This window comes from Alosa alosa, chromosome 14 (genome assembly GCF_017589495.1).
Source record: "Alosa alosa isolate M-15738 ecotype Scorff River chromosome 14, AALO_Geno_1.1, whole genome shotgun sequence".
NCBI lineage: Eukaryota > Metazoa > Chordata > Actinopteri > Clupeiformes > Clupeidae > Alosa > Alosa alosa.
Genome location: NC_063202.1, coordinates 32,629,364 through 32,648,738, shown reverse-complemented (window position 1 = coordinate 32,648,738; position 19,375 = coordinate 32,629,364). Strand labels below are relative to the sequence as shown.

Below are 19,375 nucleotides of genomic sequence, written 5' to 3'. Positions count from 1 at the left end.
TCGCTTTATCCCAGAGAACCATACTCGTTTCACTTAGGCTAGACTAAAACATAAGAGAAGAACTTGGCACTAACCATGTAATCGTGTTTTCTATAGCATATTCGTTAACCTGTCGTTCTTTGAACTCTTTAAAAATGTTGGGATATGTCTGCGAGGTGTTTAGCCAAGTTCCATGCGTAGCCTACTGCTTTTAAATGACTTTGAAACATATTTTACAAACGGGCCTCTGTGTACCTGATGGCTTGCCTTCACTATTCGCGATGTATCCGAAATAGTTGCAAATTTCACTGCACCTTTTGTTTTATCCACAAGGCCTAGAACTGTCGGCAAAGAAATATGTTGACGTTGGCTGCGCACTCACTCACTCAGAGCTGCCTGCTTGACACGCCCACTTGCCTAGATGCGTGCAAGGAGCAGTGAGAGCAGCAGTTCACACAGACACAGAACTTTATTATTTTAATAAAGTATCGATTCTAAAAACGTCTGAAATCATATAGTTTTTTGCGTGAAGGCATCGTGATACCTTTTTAGTATCGATACACCGTGCAACACTAATATGTGAAAGCATTGCTGAGAAACCCTACTTCCTGTGATTATAGCGCCCCTTAGTGGTCAAAATACTCCAAATTTATTGTGCATCTTCAGGATGGGGTCTCAAGTCCGTGTACCAAGTTTGGTTTCAATATTTGTAAGCATTGCTGAGATATGAGCCTACTTCCTGTGATTATAGCGCCACACAGTGGTCAAAATTACCAAATTTCTTGAGCCTCCTCCTAATTGGGTCCTGAGCCCATGTAACAAGTTTGGTTTTGATACGTGAAAGCATTGCTGAGATATCCCTTCACTTCCTGTTTGGTGGCTTCACCGCCAATTTTGATTGGCTGTTACGGGCGAACGGTTTTAGGTTTGAAGACAAAAAGGGATAACTTTTTTGAGGCTTGGACTGAAGATTGTGTGTGTCAACTTTGGTGTCAATCGGACAAACTTTGTAACCTGTGAAAACTTTTAGGTGTTTTTGATTAAATCCAATATGCCGGAAAATCCATCATGGCGGAAAATGACGTCATAGGGTGCGTTGAACTCGGCTTGGTCCAAGGATTCCAACGATACCTCATATTTGACAATCGAGCCAACGGGTCAAAAGTTACTTATATGAACGCACGTCCAACTTTGGCCTGTTGGTGGCGCTAGAGTGCTCGAGGTGGCAACTTGAAACTTGGTGAAATTAATCATGGGACTGTGCCTAATTTGTGTGCCAAATTTTACAACTTTTTACCAGACGGTTCTATGGGCTGCCATAGACTTCCATGACGGAATAATAATAATAACTAGAGAATGTAATTCCAGGGAATTACGAGTGCATGAAAATGACGCTAGGACAGACATGGTGGTTGCACAGCTTAATAAAAGTTGATAGTTTAAAAGTAGAATGTAGATTGGGAGTTGATCACACTAGTTGACTGAAAAGCCCAGGTTGCCAAACAGTTGTGGGCAGAGGACACAATTGGCGGGAGTCATAGCTGATGACAACTGACAGTTGGATTGGTTCAAATATTTCATAGGGAATTATTGTAGTGAGGACTTATTTTGAAACAGCTTTGGGCAGAGGAAACAGTTGACGGGAGTCATAGTTGATGACAACTGACAGTTGGAATAGTTGAACAGTTAAAACGTTGGATAGTTTAAATGGTTAAATAATTTAATAGGGGATTATAGCAGTGAAGACTTATTTTGAAACAGTTGTGGGGAGAGGAAACAGTTGACGGAAGTCAAAGTTGATGACAACTGACTTTTGCTAGAGTAGTTATGGTGGTTGCTATGCTGGTTGCTAGGTTTTAACTGTGAATGTGGTTGCTAGGCTGTTGCTAGGGTACTTGAAGTCGTTGCTAGGTTGTTGCTAGGGTGTCCATGGTGGCTACTATCAGAAATAAAGGAGTTACTACAGTGGTTTGCTAGTATAATCATCTTGGTTGCTATGGAAACTGACATAGATGCTTAATTTCAATGGTTGCTAAATTGGTTGCTAGGTAGGTGGTGGTTTAATATAGTAGGCTAGAGGCATAGTTGATAACTGACAGTTGGAATAGTTGAACAGTTAAATAGTTGGATACTTTAAATGGTTAAATTATTTAATAGGGAATTATTGTAGTGGATACTTTTATTTTGAAACAGTTGTGGGCAGAGGAAACAGTTGAACAGGATCTGTAGTCTTAAGAGAGCCAGATTGTGTGCTTAAAGCCTGAGACAGACAGTTGAGGTGGCCGGAACCATATGGCACTGGCCTGAACACTTGGCATAGGATTCCAAGTGCCCTATTGTGATGCCATAATCGGCAATGTTAAGTCTATGAGGGAAATTTTAATAGTTTTGAATTAATAGTTCAAAAAGTATAAAAGTTACAAATATGAAAAATACATTCCACACCTGTCCTAAGTAAGACCTACGTAACGCAGTTTGAATGAAGTTTCTACATTAAACGGTTAAAGCCGCATTAAACGCAGAAAAAGCGTTAGAAGAAGAATAATAACTAGAAAAGCATTTCCTGAAGGAAATACAGTGCATGAAAATGCAAAAATATGATGAGTTCATATGGTTAAATTATTTGCTTGGTAGATAAGGTTTAATATAGTTGGAATGACTGAACAGTTAAATAGGTTGATTATTGAAATGGTTAAATGATTTAGGCAGATAGTTGACGATAACTGACACTATGGGTGTGTTCCAAACGGGAGACAGCTGCCTACTGCCTCCCTCCCTACATAGAGAGCTGTCTCACTAGACATGACTTTGGATTAAATGCATCTTTTAAAAATGAGCCGTAGCACTCTAGAATCTTTGGTTAACACTCACGGTATGGCGTTAGCAAATGCCTGACGTTAAACTAAATTATCTTCACGTAAGCTAGCAGGCTAACGGTATAAATTAGTTTTACGGCCGGCAGATATATCAGACCAGACGCTATTAATGGTTACAACAATGGCATAATCAGATAGTAAATTGTTTATTTCTAATCTGTAATCTGCAAATCTAAGCAAAATAAGATCACACAAATAACATTTTAAACAGATTCAGCAGCCATTACCGATGTCATCCGCCATGTTTGTTTACCTTTCACAGCTGTTTCAGACGTTGCCGCAAGGGATTATGGGTAGGAGGCAGCATGAAGTGTGCATCGATGCTGCCTTCAAAAATGACCGTTATTTGGGAATTCTAAGATATCTTAAAAGGCAGCAGAATTTGTTTTTTCGGTTTCGAACCGCACTTGCTGCCTTGCTCCCCAGTTAGATATCTTAAAAGGCAGCAACTTTACCCGTTTCGAACACACCCTTGGAATGGCTCTAATGTTTGCTAGTAGTTATGCTAACTATGTTAACAAAGATAATAATGTTAACCAAGTTACTATGCTAACTAGCATGCTAACAATGTTAAAATGTTAACTATGCTAACCATGTGACTTAGCTAACCTAGCTAATCATTTTAGTAGTTATGCTAGCTATGCTAACTAACATGCTAACTATGTTAACCATGTGACTTAGCTAACTTAGCTAATAATTTTTAACAGTTATGCTAACTATGCTAACCATATTACTTAGCTAACTTAGCTAATCATTTTTTGTAGTTTTGCTAAAAATGCTAACAATGTTAGCAATGTTATCATGCTAACTATGCTAACCATGCTAACTAGCTACAGTGGGTAAGAGTCATAGTTGATGACAAGTAACAGTTACAATGGCTGAACAGTTAAAAAGTTCAGTAGTTTAAAGGGTTAAATTGTTTAACAGTGAAATATTGTAGTGAGGACTTTTATTTTGAAACAGTTTTTGGCAGAGGAAGGAGTTGAACAGGATGTGTAGTCTTAATAGGGCCAGTTTGTATGCTTAAAGCCTGAGACTGGCAGTTGATCCAGGTGGCCTGAACATCTGCCATAGGATTCTAATTGCTGTGATGTCATAAAGGGCAATGTTAAGTCAATGGGGAAATTTTGATAGTTTTTAATTAATAGTTTAAAAAGTATAAAAGTTACAAAGCTGAAAAATACATAGCACTCTTGTCCTAAGTAAGACCTACGTGACAATGTTTGAATGAAGTTTCTACGTTCAACGGTTGAAGCTGCATTAAACGCGTTAGAAGAAGAAGAAGATGCCTTGGAAGAACAGTATAGTGCATTTTCATGCACTATAATAAGAACAAATCGGATAACAGTAGATTGCATTTTCATGCACTCTAATAATAGGAAAACGTAGAAACACAATGGGTGCTTTCGCAGCTTCGCTGCTTGGCCCCCAATAAAAGAATGTTCCTCAAACAATGCAATATTCTAAAATTCCATGTTAAGTTAGATGGGGTCAGATATTCTTTAGAATGCTTATTCTATAACATTCTAATTACAGTTTTGTCAATTTTGCTGAAGGATAATGTATAAGACAACCCTCATTTTAACATATTTCCACCAACTGGATTTTCATGGACTTTTACTATGGTGTTTAGATCACCAATTGAAATATAAAAATGTGAAAATAAATTCTGTTGCAATTAGTTTTGGGTCAGACCTTACTTTGCCTGGACTATAAGTGAATGACGTTTGTTAGCATTCCTAGGTACTGATGGTTAATGGTAGAACAAAGCTCACCAATGCGGGATCAAGCGTCGTATATGGGCGAAGACAGGTCGCCAGGTTGCTCAGACAGAGGTCAAAGTACTTAAAGAATTAAATAAAAGTGTGTCACAAGATGTACGCTTATGACAATAACTTGACAATATCTTGTTTACCATTGAATTAGCATTGGTGGCTAGCAATCGCTAACTAGGGATTAGAATGTTTCTCTTACCCAAATAGATGCAAATAAAGTTCTCATGTTGTTTAAAGTAGTTATTTTCGTAAGATGTTAAGTTCATAGATGATCCTGGGCTGTTCGCTTCAAAGTTATTCAAAGTTAAATAATGGTGGTCGAGGTAAATGTAGTGGCTTTCAACACCTCGACTGTCTTCTGTATCGTTCAAGGAAGAAGTGGGCTCCGGTTCTAACGTCTCGCATAAGACTATCAGCTCACGCGATAGACTTATTTTCAAAAGAAAATATTAAGAAATACATTTCTAAAAATTTTTTTAAATATTAAAACTAATTCTAATATGGACGTTTGTGGTTTATCTAGTTGCAGATCAATTTTAGAAGTGTTTTTTGCAGTGCTTCTACCTGCTCTGATGTCATGCCTATTCACTACTTTTTAACAGGCTGACTAACCAGGGTTACACCTACATCTAGGGCTGCACAATTAATTGAATTTTAATAACGACCACGATTTTGGCTTTCCACGATCAAATTTGCGTGATCGAGCAACATTAAAAATGCGTGCTCTACCCATAGAACCAACCTGGCAACCCATAGAACACTCCGCTACAAAATAAATCAAGCGCTCCTTAAACCTGTCTGACCATGTGCCTGCATGCGGCCTACCAATGACAGCTGTTCCCTGAACTGCTCAGCCTGATGCACTGCTCAGTTTGGATGCACTGTGGACTAGTAGTATTAACTAATTAAAGGGGAACTTGGCAACTATTTCAACGTAATAAACCCGTTTAGAAATCATTTGGATGGTTAAATGACCTGTTCCGGTGAAAATGGTGACTTTTCCCGCTGCCCCTAGCGTCCCCCGGCGGAAAACCAACCATGCAACATTGAGACTACCGTCCCGGAAAGAGAAGTGAGAAACAAGAAACTCGTTTTAAATCGTGTTTCTTACCTTGTAACATCCACATTGTCTGGCGAACTTACGCTAACCGTTTTGCTAGCTTGTAAACAAATCCATGTGCTTTATCGTTACCTTTTTCCACAGTTTGAAATAGCATAATGCACAATTTCTCCAGCAGAGGGGGAAATCCTGCCAAGTTTCCCTTTAACTATTAGTAGGCTAGTTAGACTATACAAAAAAACGACGATCAAAAATCAAATGTGTGGCACAGCAGAAGGCCAAGCACTAGCCATAGGCTATATTTGAGTGGAGCTGGCAAAGAGTCTTAAAGTGACAGTGCACCATTTATAAATGAATTAAACAGCATCAAATTAACAGTATTTCTTAAGAAATAAATTTTCTACAACAAAAATAAATAGTACAAAACGTTATTTTATTATGACCGCCGCTAGCGAAGCGGTCATATGGGATTGTCAAAGTTTTTTTTTTTCCGCCCCGTCATCTACTTCCTGAATTTTTGGTCAACGATACCCGGGAGACCGAACCACCGGGGCACATGAAATTTGGTGGGTATGTAGCCCCACTAGACTTTTATGGAAAAATGTTGTTTCGTCCCCGGGGGCCACTCCCCCACCCCCCCCCGTGCTGGGCCCCACGAATCGCAAAAAAAGCAGTTTTTCCTAAATAACTACCTGCACCGTGGCACTGAGGATGAAGAATCTTTTATGGTATGTTGGTCTCAAGGGCCCACATCAATCTGGCCCATAATCACTCATTTGTGATTTGCACCCCCCCGGTAAAAAATGAAAATGCAATATTATTCTGCTTTAATCGCCCCTATCTTCAGTTAAGATGTTCAGAAGTGCACCAAATTTTATGTGTATGATTGACCTGCCATTCTTGGGGGGGGGGGTCAAAAAAAAATTAGGTTATGAGTACATTTAGTGACTGTACACTCATTGGCCTGTAGATGGCGGTGCACACATATACACATGCACACACACACAGGCACCCACATACTAACGGTATTAGAACGGCCGATACATAATTACAAATTCAGTAGGATTAAAAGAAAGCCAAAATAAATATTCCTCATCATGGCTGCATTTCCAGTATTGGCGATAAGTAGTCGTTTGTCCACTAGATGGCGCATCGTTGCAGTGAGACGTAATTTTGCTGGAAGTTAAAAGTGGGTTGGAAAAACAATGGGCGCTTCTACAAGGACTGTAGTTTACCGCAGAGAACGTCTAATAAGGATAGGGCGATGTTCACATGAAATGTAATTCCCATTTCTTCTTGAAGCGAAAATAAATCTGAGGATGTTTATCGGACATGTTTGGTTTTACTGCAGGTGCGTTAATCTTATAATATCAATAAGGACCTAGGTAATGTTACCGTTAGCGTTGGTTGAGTGATGGAGGCCAATTTGATTGATTGCATTTGTAGAAAACTATAAATGCGGTTATACCAAGAAAATTGATAGCAGCACTGTAATTGTATCTTTCGACTGTCATTTGTTGCACGTGCTACAAAAATCATTCTGTGCAATGGAAGATTTACCAACGTTACACCGGTCTGATACAGTTTTGCCTATACATGCGTGAGACTGAGTAAACGCATGTTTATTTGTTTTAAGTACGTGCAGGGTGTGAGAGGGGAATCGATGTGCTTTGATTCCATCTTGGTAGTTGTAGTCTGTGAAATTAAAAAGCACGTGTGTGTGAAGTATCCAAACAATGACACCTTCATTTCATTATGGCTGCTTTAGCAACACACCTTAAGCTACTGTGTAGTGGGGTCCCATTTAGAAGTGGCTAGTGAGTCCCATTTAGAAGTGGTTCCTTGACTCATGGAGCTGCGTGAATTTTATTACAACTTTTCGCCACGATATGGCAATTTAAGTCCGCTTGATACTGTAAGGCGTAAGCCATTGGTTTCCAAAGGAGATTTTATCACCAGCATAGCCTATTGACAATTTATGTTGTAACAGTTACACAATGCAAGGGAACATGAATCAGCCTATATTTGCACGAACAATAACGGACAACAGCTATTCAACTTTGGCCCGTTAAAATGTGTATGAACAGTCTAGCGACGCATTTCATCAAGGCCCATTTGGACATGTCAGTTATTTGCACCACTGGTTAGATGTAAAACAGCATTTCGTTTCAGACTACTGTTACTTAATTTGTGCATTAACAGCAGTGTTGGTCAAGTTACTTGGAAAAAGTAATTAGTTACTAATTACTGATTACTTATCCAAGAAAGTAATCTAGTTACTTTACTGATTACTTATTTTCAAAAGTAATTAGTTACTTTACTAATTACTTTACTTTGTTACTTTACAAAAACACACTAGCTATACACAACCTGAATACACTTTTTTAAAACTTGGTTTTATTAGTTTCAATCTTAACTTTTTGGTGTGTATACTCCTTCATTCGAATAGATGTAAATAAAATACAGCAAAAAACTATGAAAACCAAAGTCTCTATTAACATTTACATCTTTTAACAGTTGCAGTGCAGAGAGGAGTAATGCATTTACCAAAACAGAAAATGCTGTTGCATGCCACATTTAGGCTGTTCTAATGTCAAGAAGAGTATGTGTTTGAACTGTGTGTGTGCAGTGCCGCTGCTGGCTATTTTGGTGCCCAAAGCAGAACTGTTAGTTTAAAATATTTCTTAAGAAATACTACTAATTTGATGCAGTTTAACTCATTTATAAATGGTGCGCTGTCACTTTAAGAGCATCTACACAACTCTCATAATGATCAGCTCCATTCAAATATAAGCCTATGGCTAGTCCACAAACTCCACATTTGGCACTATATTAGCAATAGTCATGATATTAAGTTGGTATAAACAGATAGCTAGACATTTTCTGTTTGCAATTAAAAGTGATAGCCTATATGAGCCCTTGTAGCACCTATCTGAGTGGAATGTGTTTCAATCGGCATAGGCTACTGTGCTTCATGTAAATGCTTAGTTTAAGGCAGTGGTTCTCAAACTTTTTCTTTCATTCCCCACTTTGATCAAGGGGGCCTTTGAGCCCCACCTGTCCCTCATCGCTCTAAGAAAGTGGTAGGTCAAGCTTAAAATTGACAAATGTATTGAAATAATGACAAGTTCTAAATTTATCCTCTTCAGCAGAGCTAAAATCAGCTGGTGCTGCAGATCTAATAATAATAAATACATAATGAGCCATTGTAAATTAAACACACATATTTCTGTTTTCCAGCAACATATTAGGAAGCATAGGCCAATATTTTACAGCATTGTACAATATATTCAATGAAATACCAACATGCTGCATTAAATGGATCCATAATACTGAGCACTGCTGGTTGGGAAATATTTTTGAAATAAACTTTGCAGGGATGTGATGTAGGCCTACTGTTTAATACATGGGATCACAAGAGTGGCTCCCGAAGCAGACGTTTCAGCGATTTCACTCAGATTCTCAAAGGCATACTGTTGCGATCGAGGCGCCAGTCCCATACCTCAAGTTTTTTGGTGAATGCAGTAATCTTATCTGCTAGGTGAGGTAGGTGCTTGTCTTTGCCTTGTAACTGGAGATTTAACTCATTGAGCTTTCCAAATATATCGCTAAGATAGGCCAGCTTCAAGAAATGTTCATTAGTGAACGTGCTTGCAGATTCAAACATGCGCTCACGCTGCCTTGACACGAGCACTTCCCTATGAATAACACAGTGCGTCCATTGCGCATCGGGTGCTACCTGGGCCTAGGCTACAGATAAAAAAATAAATTAAAAAAAAACTCCTGTTTTTCGCGCCCTACCTGGCATGTCTCCGCGACCCAGTAGAGAAATGCTAGTTTAAGGGAAACGAATTATTGAAGACTTCAACACTCACCAGCCCCATTACAAAAAGGCAAAGACCACATTATATTTTGCCCATTTTCCAAATCACAGTGAATGCAGCCAGAATATTATAATGCCCTGGCTCCTGTTATAACGGGCCAGTAGGCTACAGGGAACCCGCAACGTCTTCTATTTTCACCTGTTGCTGCAGCCGTCATGTCGGGATCTGGGGGTGTCTCAATGAGTTTCACATTCCTGTGCCGGCTTGCTAGGTGCTTGCTCAGATTTGAGGTGGAATTTTTCGCTGTAGACAACATTTTTCTTCCCACGAAGAGTGTACAGCGTTAATGTTTTTTTCTTAATGTCTGAACTGCAATGAATTAAATGCTCCATGTTCGCGCTCTCTCCTGCACTCCATGTCTTGCACACGTGTGTCTGTTATTTACATCTATATCACGCAGCTATAGCCTACATCATCGTCACGAGTTAGTCTCACAAAATCCATATGGCAAAATCCCAAATTCTTTTACTGTCTATGGCAAAATCACGGTTTAGTAACGCAGTAACGCAGGCTGCTTGCAGGAAAGTAAAAGTAATCTAATTACTGTTTTTGCAATTGTAATCCCTTACTTTACTTGTTACTTGAAAAAAGTAATTGGATTACAGTAACACGTTACTTCTAACGCGTTACTGCCCATCACTGATTAACAATAACATTTCAGACTACTGTTACTTAATTTGTGCATTGACAATAAAGATGACTAAAATCTTATGTAGAAGAAGAAACATTCACAAAAAATCCATCCATCCAAAAATGACCTTTGTTTCTGATAGCTGTTGAAAACGGCATGGAACTGACAGAGATGTTTTTGTTTATAAATAAATAAATAAATAAATAAATAAATAAATAAATAAATAAAATTATGCTGATACCTTTTGCTTTTCCCAAATACAAGGTCTACAGGTGTAAGTGACCTTTCATCAATCCAGTTGCAATGGATGAACTGTGATGAACTGCCCTACTTGTGATTGTTTAGAGATTTTAAAGGTTTTATAACAATGCTACATCTTTCTTTGGCTATTCTACAATCTATTCACCTTTTCAGCACCAGTAGGCTACTTTCTGTGCAGCCGCACACACAGGCATGCCAAACAAGCATACACAAAAGTTTCAAGAGTAGGGGATGGAGTAAAATATGGAGACAAATTGAAGTGTGATTTATTTTCGCGGAACGGATGTACAGGACTGAGCGGCGGTCATATTTTGTACCGCTATGCGGTACATCTAGTTATTATTATTATTATTATTATTAGTAGTAGTAGTAGTAGTAGTAGTAGTAGTAGTAGTAGTAGTAGTAGTAGTATTTGTGTGCCAATTTTCAAAACCCAATGTGGACACCCCTGGACTAAACGATTAAACTCATGAACAAGAAGCAGAGCTTAAGTGGCTAATGGGGAGCGTTGGGAGGATTCCCGGTGGGCCGTTAACGTTTCCCCAAATATTAACAAAGTAGCATGCACAAAAAAGTTATTTGGAATTTGCTTGGAAGTCGCAGTCAAGTCTATATTTGCAGTAATTTAGGGGTGTAAATGTGAGGGGAAGAATTTGGGTGAGCCAGATAGCAAGTCCAATATGTTTAGGGAAAAAATATTTTTGTCGCTAAAATTAATTCATAATCTTGATAAATAATCGTGATCTCAATATTGATCAAAATAATCGTGATTATCATTTTGGCCATAATGTCCAATGTGTTTAGGGAAAAAATATTTTTGTCGCTAAAATTAATTCATAATCTTGATAAATAATCGTGATCTCAATATTGATCAAAATAATCGTGATTATCATTTTGGCCATAATTGTGCAGCCCTACCTACATCGATCAAAAAGGACATGATTTTTATGCAGGACAATGCTCCATCACATGCATCCAAGTACTCCACTGCATGGCTAGCAAGCAAAGGCCTTAAAGATAAATTAATTCCTCACCTGACCTAAACCCTATTGAGAACTTATGGGCCCTTCATAATTAGATTTACAACGAGGGAAGACAATACATGTCTTTGAACAGCATTTTGGAGGCTGTGTTTGCTGCTGGGCAAAAAAGCTGATCACCAGATCAAGAAACTAACAGACTCCATGGAAGGCTCATGACAGTTATTGAATATCTTTTTAAAAATGTCTGAAGCGAGTTGTTCATATGTTACTCTTACTCAAATAAATAAAAATATACTAGTGAGGTGGGAAATGTTTACTTTTTAATTTAGTTGCATAAAAATTCTTCACACAAATAGTTGCCTAATAATTCTGCACACATTGTCCGAGGCGCTGGCCAATCAGCGACATGAATGATTCTATAGTTCCGAAATCGAAAGTGGCAGTGATAAACAGTAGTAGTAACGCCTGCAAACATTAAAAATTGCAGTCGGAAGAATGTGTAAATTCATTTACAGCAAAGGTAGGCCTACATAGATTGTTTTCTGACTGCCGATGCTGTTTATTGTCAGTTTGTGAAGGTTAGGCGAAGTTAGGAATCACTGATCAAAGTGATTGGTTAGCCTGGACAAATTATTTCAAAGTTAACGCTATGTCTACGTCCGTCACCATCCTAGTGTTGGAAACGTTTTCCAATTGTTAGTCCCCATACTCTATTTACAAAGTGAATAGCCAGTAGTCAATAGTTTTAACCAGGCTAGCATGATGTGGCAAAAGCCTGCCAACTCCACACATTGGACAGTGCTTCAACTTATTGTGTTTTGGAGTTTGTGTCTGGCCATGGTGACCCTGCGGTACTCAGCCACTGATTTTCTTCAGCTCTCAATAGCGGAATGATAATCGGGAGAATTGGGACAATTCCCGGTTGGTCGGTGGCTTTTTTTAGTGCCGGGCTGATTTCTGTAAGCTGCTGTGCCCTCCAACAACCTGCACTGTGTGACAGCAGAACTTAACTTTCACTACCCGCTGACTTTCCCCACAGCCCTGAAAATTACATGATGACCTGACATGTAGGCTACAGATCCGGATCGCCTTATACACCCCTACATTACCCGCATAGGGACCCACAAATTAATCTAGGCCCTTTGCCTCTGTCTTGCATCAAGTTAGCCAGTGTTTTATTGTTAACGAGAAGATGGAGCAGAGCTATCCGGGCATGAAAAAAAGAAAAACTGCGAGAGCGTGAACTGCGGGAACAGCAGTCGGGTAAACTCGGATGTTCCTCTTCAGGTTTGATGGCAACAAATAGCACTGTTAAGCTCATCAGCTGATTTAGTCTACTAAATGACATGAGTAGCCTAAAAGGCTACACAACCTAGGCTTATTCGCAAATGTTCTGGAAATTGCCTAGATTCTTCTAGCTGTTCAGTTCAAGGAAAACTCCGGCAATTTTTCACATAGATCTCTGTTTCTCAAAGTCACCAAGTAGTGTCGGTACAAAAACAGCTTGAGTTTCTGCAGCCAACAGCGAGATCAGCCAAGCAGCTACAGTTGCTACAGTGTGTGTTGAGTGTTTAAGTGTCCCACTCCGCCCCTAACAGATCTTTTCCAGACATGCTACTCTCGGCAAGGAGGATCTGGTCCTCTGCCGGGCAGCAGTGATATCCGCCGGAGGCACTATGTGCATCAGGGCTCTGGCCGCACTTCCAGCATTCAGCGGGCGACAGATAGTAATTCAATACATCACAGTCAACTTCGTAGTTCATCACAGCACAAAGAAGCTTTCGAGAGTGGTTCGCCTCTGCAATGTCATACTGCTGAAGAGATGCTGATCAGAATCAAGTAAACAAGTTACTTGTGAGATACTGCCATCATTATATATGGTGTCAAAGTGACAAAGAATGCAAATCTCTGCACTATGCATTGCTATGGACTGCTGTTGCTGTCAGTGAGTAGACACAGCGGAAAAATGTGCATATAGGCTACACGCAGAGAACTGCGACGAACGGTCACGGCACGCTCACGAAGTGGGAGAGAGCCTAGCCAGTGAGTGAATGAGTGCATGAGTTGACACAATGCACAAAAGTGAGGAAAAGTTTTTCCTGAACATAAAACTATGAGGGAAAAGATGTCATGGCAGTTTCAGTTCAAATAGCACACCCAGAGACATTCGACTTTTCAAATCCATCAGACTGGACAAAATGGATTAGAAGATTTGAAAGATTCCACCTTGAGTCAGGACTGCATGAAAAGGAAGAAGCATATCAGGTGAATGTGCTCCTTTATGCAATGGGGGCAGGGCGCCACCAAGGGGTGGCCGCGGCCGCCAACACAACATAAACTCTGGCCACCCCAGGCTATATGGCCAACGGACACAAAATGTGTCCAAATTCAGGTAAGGTCAGCCATACCACATTGAGATAGAAAAGGGGGCAATACCCTATGCCACTGTTTCCCAACCTTGGGGTTGGGACCTCATGTCGCCTGAAATTCAAATTGGTTGGCTGAGATATTGGGTCTTACAATTGACCAGTTCATTTAAAAATATACATAAAAAAGAAAACCCCCATGATATCCAAGTTAAGTAACAAGTCGGATCTTTCATTACAATCTAGCTATGTAAAAATAAACATACGAAACATGAAGCATGAGATCATCATGGGTAATAATGCTTGATCCACTTTCCAAACAAAGTAGCAAAACAACCAGGCGAGTCAAACAAACAAATGCTTGCTAGAACATTTCGGGAAAATACCGTTCTGAACGGGATGTTAAAGCAGAGATGAAATGCGGTCTCTCTCACATGTTGTGAATGACTGGGGTCGCCAACATTTTGTGACTTCAAAATAGGGTCACCTGCCAAAAAAGGTTGGGAACCCCTGCCCTGTCAACACCTCGGAGGGTTCCTCTACCTCTGAGAGACAAAGTTTGTGAAGAGCTAGAGAAAATGGAAAGTGACTCAACCGACTGCCTGATGTTCCGGGATGGTAGCCGTTCTAAAGACAATGAAAGACAAACTCTGCGTCAGAGTCTGCGTCGATCTCACAACATTGAATCTAAAGGTAAGGCTGTGGTGAGGAGTGGCTTGCGTCGCTGGCAGCATGTGGATCTGTGCCAATTAAAGAAAGGGAATTACCTTATCGTGACTGGCTAAGTACTCTAAAGACATTGAAATAACTTTGTTCGTGACATGGGGAACTCCACTGGAGCTGGTGAGTAACAACGCCACACAGTTCACATCTGCAGAGTTTAAGGACTTTAGTCAAAAGTATGGATAATCTAGCCTGACGAGCCAGACCCACATCAAGATGTAGGGTTTAGGAACTTACCACTGCTCAATCAGAGGGGCAGGATAAACGGTTGGCTTTCAAATTTCCTCTGCACGCAATAGGATAGCGCTACAACTCATGAGTCCCATGCATTTTCCCACCAGCGGAGCTAGTTGGCTAGCTGATCAAACTTTTGCCAATTTCAAAAAAGCTTAACTCGAGTCACAATTCAAAGATTACTGTTCGCCAGCAGCAGCAGCATCCATCCATCTACTTGTTTTCAAGTAGCAGGAAATTCATGCGGAACCGTCGCAGACTCTATACATAATGTGATTGGCCTGATAGAAGTTTAATTTTTCCAGCTCGCAAGCCAACGGAGTTGCTAGACTACCCTGGCTGCCAATTACATTTGCTGCCACTAGGGTGCGCCTAGATTTCTAGGCTATGGATAATCCACACTACTACTAGCCCTCAATACACCCAGGGAAACGGTGTTACTGAGTGGGCCTAATGCAATGACAGGCATGGGACCCAGTTTACCTATGGCTGGGAAGCACATCTGAACTTCGCATTCTATGTTGGCAGATAGACTACAACCACACCTAAGACTGTGGACAGACAGCAGGTCCAAAAAAAAAGACATCCAAACCAAGTCAGCCTACCAGTTCTTCTATGACTGCCGCCACTCTGCATAACCATAACCACTCATTTGTAATTTGCATCCCCCTGGAAAAGAATGAAAATGCAATAATATACTGCTATAATCGCCCCCATCTTCTGAACTGCACCAAATTTCATGTGTATGATTAACTTGACATCCTCTGGGGGTATAACAAGTTTCGTGGATTTTTTTCCATGGGGGGTTATAAAAAAAAGAATGTTTGATGCTGGGTTGATGCTGGTAGAGGATGATGAGGAGAGGAGCTACAAGGTAGGACTGTCCTAATGCACTCTCTCTCTCTCACACACATACACACACACATGCACCAGTGGCGGTTGCTGCTCTTAGGAATAGGGGAAGCTCTGATAAAAATGGTCAATTATTAAATTAATATTATTAACGTGCTATATTGTTCTTTGGGCAAAAATTATCCCAAAACCCAGAATAGTCAGTTTCTATTTGTCTTTGTAAATAGCATACTGTAAATAAACTGTTTTGTGGAGTTAGAGTTTGTGACTTGCTTTTGTTTCAATGCATTTAGGCTAAGTTAGGTAGCGTGCTATATAACGGTGTAGGCTACATGCTAATGTTTACTTGAATTTTAAAGGGACACCAGGCAAGCCTGATGCTTTTTCTCTACGAAACTCCCCCTAGCTCGGTCTGAAGCTCTTTTCCTTTTCTTTGCGTCTTCCGTCAATGGTTTTCGCTGCTTCTTCGCCGGCTCTGCCATTATACACACGTTTGCAACAATCTCTAGCGTTTCGTTAGCCTACCGCTGTGCTGTAAACTGATCCTGCTTCAGTTGGCGGGTAGGATACACCGAACTTGCAAGTGGGATATTCTTTCTACAGGCAGTAGGGGTGGGCGAGAGAGCCTTCATTCGCCCCGTAATGAGTCATTTAACCATATACCGACTTACGAAGTTGATTAATTAACATGAAAACGTTGCCTGGTGTCCCTTTAAAAGTAGACCAAACAGTAGGCTATAGAGTTGCCATGGCAGACATGGCAGCTTGGGGGGAGTTTAGGCTAGCCTTCTAGAGTTATTTCTCTGTGTGTTCATCTGCCTTGCTGTTTTATTTTGAATCTCCCCTGGTGGGCTATTGCTCACAAATTATGAGAATTTGAGCTGCAACTTGCCTTGCCTCTCAACTTCACCTGCCAACACCAACATTAACGCATCCCTTGAACTTCAACCACTTCCTGCCAGATCGTGACATATGCTGTCAATCAAAAAGAGTCCAGCCTCTATGACGGTTCCTCCAATCATCATACAGAAGCTCGGTGTCCGGGCCATCCCACTTATCCATTCACTCCCAGAGATGCCAGGCTTCCCTGGAAATGACGATTGTGTGGCGCTTGTCCAATAAACTTCACAGAGGTTTTCCTGAGACCTGATGCCTTTCCATCTGAGGATGTCCTAATATGCACAGCGCACTTTGGTCTCCTTCAAGCAAGCAAAAAATGCTTTGAAAACATAGCTGTTTTGCTATTTTTGGAAGGGATAGGGGCAGGGTTGTAGTGGAGGCTAAACGCAAGTAAACACAGTTTATCCACCTCTGTGAAAGATCGTAATTCCAACGACTACAAACCCATTCACATCCACACTAGATTGTACAAGCATACCAGCAACAGGTCTTAATTGGGCTGTAAACCTCAGATTTTTTAAAGGGGCATCACGGCCAATGCAAGGGGCAACGGCGGCCATGGCCGTCGTGGCCGCCGTGAAATTCATACCCTGGGTATAGGTATAGGCCTATAAATAAAATAAAACAAAGTAAAATAAATAAATAATAAGATAACATACATTACACTATAGAGGAGGAAGGGGAAAATACATAAAATCTTAATACATAGGAAGGTTTGTGATTGCATATCTGAATTGATTATAGGAAAGTATAGAGTTCATTTTTATATTACACTGAAGATTATTCCAGGTAGTAGGGGCACTATAACAAAAGGCCGACTTTCCCAACTCAGAGTGGATACAAGGAACCTTGAGCATCAAACAGTCATTTGATCTGGTCTGATAGGGACCAGAATTCCACACAAGCATGTCTGAAATATAACCTGGTAATTTCCCAACAATACCTTTGTAAATAAACAGATGCCAATGATTTTGTCTCCTCTCTGTCAAAGATGACCAACCCACCTTACCATAAAGGACACAATGATGAGTGCTATAGCCATCACCAGTAATGAATCTCAGGGCAGAATGGTAGACTGAGTCCAGGGCTTTAAGTGAACAAGCAGTAGCATTTTTTTTATATATCACATCACCATAGTCTAAAACTGACATGAAAACTGCTTCAAAAACTTGTTTCCTACTTTCCATAGGGAGGCTGGCTTTGTTTCTGTAGAAGAAACCTATTTTTTTCTCAGTGTTTTTGCTAGGGTGGCTATATGGTAGTTAAATGTGACATTACACCCGGAAAGGGGCAGTGGTGTAGCCTATTAACATTTGGAGTTGATCACCGTATGCCACTACAGCTAAGTAGACCTACATCACAGAGACATGCCCGATGGTAGGGCAAATGTTATGAGACCATTAAAATACGGCATATTTTATAGTAAGATATTAAAACGGGAAGACAGCTGGGGAACGTGAGAAACCCGGGGGAAACGGGAGGTAGCCTAAACTACAATGCAAGCAAACAAACTAGCCAGTGTCACCAGGAGATAGCCTTTTGTGAGAATGAGCAATACAAAACATACGATATCGTTACAAGTCCAAAGTTTTGTTCAGGCGAATAAAATTATATTTGTTCGAGTTCACGCTAACATTTAACAGTGGCCAAGTTGATTTCCACACAGGGAAACCCACACCACAAACTGGCAGTATAGCCGCGAGCTTAGCTCATCCATCTTCACTGACATGTATAATATCAGGAATGTTTCGTATGGTCGTGGGTTATGTTAAATATTTCGGCAATCGAACCCTGTCAGATAGTCGAAAGCTCTATGTAATGTAAGTTACCAGTAGCCTATGACGACAGCCGAGGTGAATGCATTAATAATCAGGCATTGGTAGTTTCCACTTTTCGTAGCTGTTTGCACAAACTATGTAATGACATTCAACAATGAAAGTAGGTTATTCAGCAATGTACGTTAACCATAAAAATGTTGTTGCGCAAAAAACTAGCTTCCTGATATTTATTTCATCCACCCTAGCTTGTAAGAGGACCGTCCAAACGGGTTCCAATAGGGTGTTTCGCGTAGTCGACACATATTGTTTCTCTTCTATCTATCTATCACTCAAATGAAAAACATTAACGATACTGCTCCAAAGACTTACCGTCTCACGAAGCCCTCAGTAATTCTAACAGCCGGCAGCCGGAAGTAGGCCTAGGGTGCGAGATGTTACGTGCGTGCCATCAAAGAATAGACCATCACGCTATCCGGCAAAATATTATTTGGTCACCGCTAGTCTCAGATTTACGGCTCCCATTGTCTCACATTCATCTAGGGCCTGGGTTAGATTTGTATCGATTTGTATGCACTTCATTTAGCGGAGAATTTCTCAACAGCCAGAGTAACCTTCTTCTTCGTCTAGTGAGTTTTTTGCCATTTTGCAAACCGAGTGCATTTCCACCATCTCCTGGACTGAGGTGTAATGACAAGTGTACCCTGGGTGAATAAGGCAAATAGGTAGGGATGTGACGTTCGAAGCTGACGTTTCCAAACAGTGTCGAGCTTCCGAAACGCAAGTGTTTCGAACAGTGTTTCGAAGTGTGGTTCAAAACGCCCATGTCACGTGACCATGGCTTAGTGAGGCTTCGTGGTGTTTCAATTTGGTTTGGACAGGTGGCACACTTGCCGCGCGAGCCAATTACCCGAGTAAACACCTGTTTGATCTAAATTACAAAGTCCCAGAATGCTTAAAAGTCATTCAAACACATCCTATCTTTGTGGTTTTTTTGTGAGGAGAGAGATTTTAAGAGATATAGCGACATAGAGACATATAGAGATATAGCGATTTATAGTGCATTCTTGTGATTG

The 19,375-nt window shown here is 40.4% G+C and overlaps 1 protein-coding gene across 2 annotated transcripts in view; it reads right to left on the bottom strand.

Moving 5' to 3' along the window:
* gfod2 (glucose-fructose oxidoreductase domain containing 2) overlaps positions 1-18,969 on the bottom strand; it is a 39,137-nt gene extending 20,168 nt beyond the window's left edge. The window contains exon 1 of one of the 2 annotated variants that reach the window (XM_048262426.1): positions 18,672-18,969. The gene's annotated coding sequence lies outside the window, so the exon portion shown is untranslated. Of the gene's footprint in view, positions 1-4,630; positions 4,684-18,671 lie in introns of those variants that run through there. The other variant, XM_048262427.1, reaches the window with a different exon arrangement.
* Positions 18,970-19,375: the final 406 nt, after the last annotated feature.